This window comes from Zea mays, chromosome 4, assembly GCF_902167145.1.
Source record: "Zea mays cultivar B73 chromosome 4, Zm-B73-REFERENCE-NAM-5.0, whole genome shotgun sequence".
Lineage (NCBI taxonomy): Eukaryota > Viridiplantae > Streptophyta > Magnoliopsida > Poales > Poaceae > Zea > Zea mays.
In genome coordinates, this window is record NC_050099.1 from 209955310 (window position 1) to 209962364 (window position 7055).

A 7055-nucleotide genomic window follows, 5' to 3' on the forward strand; every position below is an offset into this window, starting at 1 on the left:
GTACCCACCATAACCGGAATGGGAGACCACGTCTCAGGTCGCGTGAGGGGCAAAGTCTGCGGGCAGGTTCACTCAGGTACTAGGCTTACCGATTTACCATATTTCTCGGCATGTGCTTAGTACATTCAAACGCTTGACACACGATACCACACCTTAATCCTTATTCCAATTTTTCCGTCTCGTAGACAACCAATCCCCATGGATTGTTGTCCACAGACCAACATCATTATGATATAAAAAAATGGATACAATCAATTCCTGACCTCGCGCGAGTGCTAGAAAAATCACTCGACTTCTACCGAGATCCCTAATTAGTAAAGCAACTACTCGCTCTAGCATACTAGTATCCATCACAAGGGAAAAACCTGAGTTCATGCAACTAAGGTTTCAGTCAACTCCTACACTTAAGTGCACAATACAAGCCTACAACCAATAAGTGCAGTAAAACAGCATAATATAATTGGTTATGCATAAACCGGGGCTTGCCTTCCAAAGCTGGGGCAGGCAGATCCTCGATGGTAGGCTCTGGTGCTGGATCCTGGGCTACCTCCTGAGCAACTCCTTGCTCCGGCACGAGGATGTACTCCCCGTCAGCGAGATTATAGTCTATCGAATGCAATGAATAAGATATATGCTTATTAATGACACGATAAATTGTAGAGGTTATGCATGGTAAAATAGTACTAAATTGAGTGAGATTCTAGGGTTTCTTTTGTGTATACTTAAGGGTTTTAGATTCTCATCTTTGAGATTTTGAAGGAAGTCACACTTTTTAATTATATTGTTATGCCCCATGAGGTACTTAAAGGTTTTGATTGTACCTTATCTAATTCTCCCAATATTTTCCCTTTTCTTTCCATTGTGCTTCTAAATAAGCATTTTGAACTATCATGGTCAGATTATATTTTTCAAAAATGTCATAAAAACTACAGTGGGTAAACATTTACCATTGTGGGTTATTCTAGAAGTTTGAGGCTGAAATTAATTCAGACACTACTTGTGTAAAATTATCAAAAGTAAGGGGAAAAAGGGCACTTTATACTATAGCTCTAATTTAGGTGAGGTCTCTGCACTAAATTTTATTTTTGTCAAGATTCATAGGTGATATTAGGCCTCTGTGTCAAAAATCACAGAAAAAGACCTACTGAATATTTAGTGGTGATTTTCTAAAGTTTAATGCCAAAAAGGTACTTATAACTAACTTGTTATTTGAAAAATATCAAACAACAGAACTCATATTTTTCCTATATTTATAATAACAAAATATTAGTTATCCCAAGGCTGGGGGTGGTTTCTTCTCAGGATTATGTTTCTAAGATTTTTCCTAAGTTTCCATTGTTTTCATGAAATAAAAGAAATTGCATTTCTTTTGCACTAACAGAGGGTCTAATAAAATTTTCCAGTGAAGTATACTAAATAAGTGAGCTAGCAAAAATGTAGTTGCCCCCTGGTTCTTATTTTAAACTACCTTTTTTATTTTCTTTAACTTTAGGCTAAAAACTATTTAATTGGCAAACCCTACCTTAATTTGGCGTACTGAGGGGTGTACTATTTTTAAACAGGTTAGGGAGTGATTAAGTACTTCTTTGATTTTTCTTAACCCAGTCTAACAGTGTAACTATTTTTTCCTCTTTTATTTAGCTTTTGGCCAGAACACTATTTAATTCAGAACTTTAAATTCTTCTGCAACACTTAGAGGGTTTTGTATTTTTCCTAAGTAGTTTACCTTGTTTAAAATCTGGCAAAATTGGTTTGACTAAATTTGGTTGAATAAAACTCAAGTTATGAATTTTACAAGCTCTTTTTGTATTTAAAAGAGAAATGCTTAAAAGGTTTTCTGGAAAACCAGTTTACACCGAGGACCCTGGGCTTTTCCTAAAACAATCCTTTAACTTATACCCCTGCGCAACTATTCACCTAAGTCTCTGACAATTCAAAACCCCCCTGACTTCTATTCCTTCTTCCCCGAGGTCCCTCCCCCCTTTTGAACAGTACCCGCGGAAGTAAATAGGGCGGCGCGGCTTACCAGCGGCGAGGGAGGTCCGGCGAAGGACGGGGTTGGCTTTAGGAAGTCCTTGCGGTCACGACGAGGTACGGCTCGACGACGGTGATGGCCGGAATCGGCCGGTCCACGTGCGCAGGCGGGTGAGCTCGTCGGCGGCGGGTGCTCCGGCCTATCCACGACGATATAGTTCAATCCAAGGGCATGGAAAGCCTCACGGGATGTTGAGGAGTCTACCCGTGCAAGGAATTGAAGAAAAGCTCACCGTGGAGCTCAGTCTACGCTCGCCGGCGGTCGGGTGAAGTCCGGTGACCTTGATCTGGTGTCTCCGGCGAGGCAGAGCTCGATTCCTCGCTCTGGGAGCTTCACCGAGGCATGCAGAGTCTCTCTCGAGGATTGGACGGGGCTGGGGATGGCTTGGTTGGCCAGTCTACGTTGGTGGGTGCTCGGGCGGCCGCTGGCACGTTGTGCGTCGGGCAAACGCCGGTGATCTTGCGCTCCGGCGAGGTCGAGAGCGAGCGGGGGCCTACGGTTGAAGAATTGGCTGGCTTTATAGGCGCGGGCGCGGGCAATGGCACGGGCTCGGCTTGGCGCGACGTGGGGCGCGCGGGGTTGGGCGCCGGGCGTGCTCTGGCGAGTTCAGGGCGCGTCGAACACGTGGAGGTGTGTTTCTGCCCTTGTTCAAAAGCTTGCTGAGATCGCAAACGTGCGAATCTTGGCAAAAATCCGACGTAGACCTCTTCCTGGCACCTAGGGCTGTCTCTTGTATGTGAGTTCCAATGGCAGATATGCCCTAGGTAGGGAGATTTGCGGACGCCAATTCTGGGTTGTCTCACCGTTCACCCCGAGACAAAAGTGATGTCAAATCGTGTCAAACGAATTTGGCTCGGGTTCAAATTTTTCTAGTGGGTTCCTTAGGTAGTTTGGCTCCTTTTTGGTATTCAGACCAAGTGGTTTTGGCGCCATTTACTAAGTGAACACATCTGATATTTAGATTAGGGTTTATTTTTGACTTAGAGTGGATTAGAGAGCTCTAGTGTGCTTTCCACTTAAAGAATGGATTTGGGGTCTTTAAGGGGCCTTTTTGTAATGTTTCCCCTCTGCATTTTGTAGATTATAATGTTACTTAAACTTTGGTTAAGGGTTAACTCATGATTTGCACATTTGCTTAACCTTTCCCTTAAACTAGGGTTTTGGGAGTTAAGGGCTCAAGAAGGGTCTAGGGTTTAATCTTCTCTTGCCCAAGGTGATAATTGCATAAATGCTTGGGTAATGCTTTTGTCATTAACATTCTTAGTTAATACATGGTTTCCAAGGTTTTGGGGCTCCCTCTCCTCCACTTAACCACATGAGATAACATGTCATGAGTGCAAGTAGGGAGTCAGGGCCTTGGTAACACCTGGGGTGTTACAGCCCTCCCCCCTTTAAGGAATCTCGTCCCGAGATTCGGGTAGGGATCCTTCGGTGGGGTACCAAGAAGGTGTGCTTGGGTGTTGTAGACCCTTTTGTCCAAGTTGTTCTAATTAACTGCTCTTCGAATGTCATTCTCTTAGCAACTTCAGAAGGAAGTCCTTTTAAAGTTATTTTCAAAACTTACTTTACTCTTATCAACTAGGTTTTTATCATATTTAGATTCAAAGGGCAGGTGGGGTGGGGGTTTTGGATTACGTACCGACTCCTTTGGGCAGAAAGTCGGGGAAGCGAGAACGTAGAAAATCCTCAGTCTCCCACGTAGCCTCTTCTACTGAATGGTGGCTCCACTGAACCTTATACATCCTGGTCGACCTTGCCCGAGTTGATCTCTCCTTTTGGTCCAATACCTTGACGGGGTGCTCTTGATAAGATAAGTCTGGTTCTATCTCCAATTCTGGTTCAGGTAGCACTTCCGTGGGTAAGCGGACACATTTTCGTAGCTGAGATACGTGGAACACATCATGAACTGCTAACATATGGGGTGGCAACTTCAATTGATATGCTACAGGTCCACAAGTCTCTTTGATCTCATAGGGCCCAATGTAGCGAGGAGCTAACTTGCCCTTGATTCCAAATCTTTGAACACCTTTGGTGGGTGACACCTTAAGATAAACATGATCTCCCACATCAAATTGTAAAGGCTTCCTTCTCTTGTCATGATAGCTCTTTTGTCTGGCCTGAGCAGCTTCTAAGTTCTTCTTAATGACTCTGACTTTCTCCTCTGCTTCAAGTACCAGGTTAGGTCCAAATATTTCCCTCTCTCCAGCTTGAGACCAATTTAGCGGTGTCCTACACCTTCTCCCATATAAGGCCTCAAAAGGTGCCATCTTTAGGCTGGACTGGTAGCTGTTAATGTAAGAGAACTCTGCCAATGAAAGACACTTGTCCCAATTCTTCCCATAGTGCAACACACATGCTCTCAACATGTCTTCCAAAATCTTATTCACCCTTTCTGTCTGATCATCTGAAAGGGAAATGTGCCTTTGGGCCATTTCAAGTATATTTTGGTGATTAAGTGTCCAACACCTATTAAGTGAGTTATTATATGCCAAATGATGAATGAAGTGCAAATCAACAAGAAGGTATGATTCTAGACTTAGTACATTGGTTTTTGTGTACTAATATATGTGTCTAAGTGCTGGAATCAGAGAAAAGAAAAGAAGAGGAGAACTTGGCTCGAAGCAGCCAAGACACAGCTCAGTCTGGGTGCACCGGGCTGTCCGGTGGTGCACCGGATAGTGTCCGGTGCGCCAGACTGGACTCCGACGAACTAGCCACTCTCGGGAATCTTTGGCGGCGTACGACTATAATTCACCGGACTGTCCGGTGGTGCACCGGACTGTCTGGTGAGACAACGGCCGCCAGCGCAACGGTCGGCCACGCAATCCGCGCACGACGCGTGGCCCACGCCAACGGTCGGCTGGGGCACCGGACTGTCCGGTGCGCCAACCAGCCCGAAGATCCAACGGTCGGCTGTGCCAGGAATGGAAGGAGATCCGTACCAGACCGTCTACAGTGACTGTCCGGTGGTGCACCGGACTGTCCGGTGCACCACTCGACAGAAGGCAAGAATTGCCTTCCTTGTTGGGTTCCAACGGCTCCTAGCTGCCTTGGGGCTATAAAAGGGACCCCTAGGTGCATGGAGGAGTCACCCAAGCATTCCTTGATCATTCCTAAGCACCAAGACTCCATTCTCGCGCATTCAATTGTTTGAGATAGTGACTTGAGCTCCTTTTGAGTAGAGAACTCCTTGAGTTGTGTTGTGAGCTCAAGTTGTGGCTTGTGTGCGTGATTGTGCTCATGCTTTGAGTCTTGTGTGTGTTGCTCTTCCCACCCTTACTTCCGTGCTTCTTTGTGATCATCAATTGTAAGGGCGAGAGGCTCCAAGTTGTGGAGATTCCTCGCAATCGGGAGAGAGTATAAGAAAGAAAAACACCGTGGTATTCAAGTCGATCATTGGATCACTTGAGAGTGGTTGAGTGCAACCCTCGTCCATTAGGACGCCACAACGTGGAGTAGGCAAGTGTTATACTTGGCCGAACCACGGGATAAATCACCGTGTCTCTTGTGCTTGTTTTCTTTGTGACCATTGTGTTTCATAAGAGCTCAATCCTTAGCCACTTGATTCCATTTTGCTAACACTTAACCAAGTTTTGTGGCTACAAGTTTTAGATTTTTACAGGATCACCTATTCACCCCCCTCTAGGTGCTCTCAATTGGTATCAGAGCCATTCTCTTCACATAAGGGACTAATCGCCCGAAGAGATGGATCCTAAGGGAAAGGGGATGGTGGTCAACGACAAGACAAAGGAGTCCATCGTCAACGAGCCAAGAGATGATAAGCCCTCGGACTCTGGCTTGAGTCATAAGAAAAGAGACGGGAAGAAGAAGAGGCGCATCAAGAAGATAGTCTACTACGACAGCGGCGAGTCTTCTTCTTCACCAAGAGACGACGACGACGAGAAAAGGAAACCGGTTAATTCTAATTATTCATTTGATTATTCTCGTATTCCTTTTAATTCCAATGCTCATTTACTTTCAATTCCACTTGGGAAACCTCCGCACTTTGATGGAGAAGACTACTCATTTTGGAGTCACAAATTGTGTAGTCACCTATTTTCTCTCCATCCAAGTATTTGGGAGATTGTTGAAAATGGGATTCAATTGATAGTACTGACAACCCCGTTTTCATTAATGAGCAAATCCATAAAAATGCACAAGCTACCACTGTTTTGCTAGCACCCTTGTGCAGGGACGAGTACAATAAGGTGAGCGGCTTGGACAACGCCAAGCAAATCTGGGACACCCTCAAGATTTCTCATGAGGGGAACGACGCCACCATGATCACCAAGATGGAGTTGGTGGAAGGCGAGCTGGGAAGGTTCGCCATGATCAGGGGAGAGGAGCCAACACAAACGTACTATAGGCTCAAGACCCTGGTCAACAAGATCAGGAGCTATGGAAGCACGAGATGGACGGACCACGACGTCGTCTGACTTATGCTCAGGTCCTTCACTGTTATTGATCCTCATCTTGTAAACCTCATCCGTGAAAATCCCAGGTACACAAAGATGACTCCCGAGGAGATCCTTGGGAAATTTGTAAGCGGGCGGATGATGGTTAAGGAAGCGCGGTACGTGGATGATGCTCTCAATGGCCCAATGCCCGTCTATGAGCCTCAACCCGTTGCTCTCAAGGCAACGAGTAGCAGGGAGACACTACCTAGCAAGGTGGCACAAGTTGAGGCGGCCAGGTTAAACAAGGATATGATGGCCTTAATCATAAAGCGCTTCAAGACCGCATTGAAAGGACGCAAGGAGTACCCTAACAACAACAAGGCAAAGGGAAAGCGCTCCTGCTTCAAGTGCAGTAAGACTGGTCATTTTATAGCAAATTGTCCTGATAACTCTAGTGACCAGGAACAAGGAAAGGGCGGGAAGAAAGAGAAGAAAAAGAGCTATAGGAAGGCAAAAGGCGAGGCACATCTGGGCAAAGAATGGGATTCGAATTGCTCTTCTTCCGACTCCGACGACGAAGGACTCGCCACCTCGGCCTTCAACAAGTCATCTCTCTTCCCCAA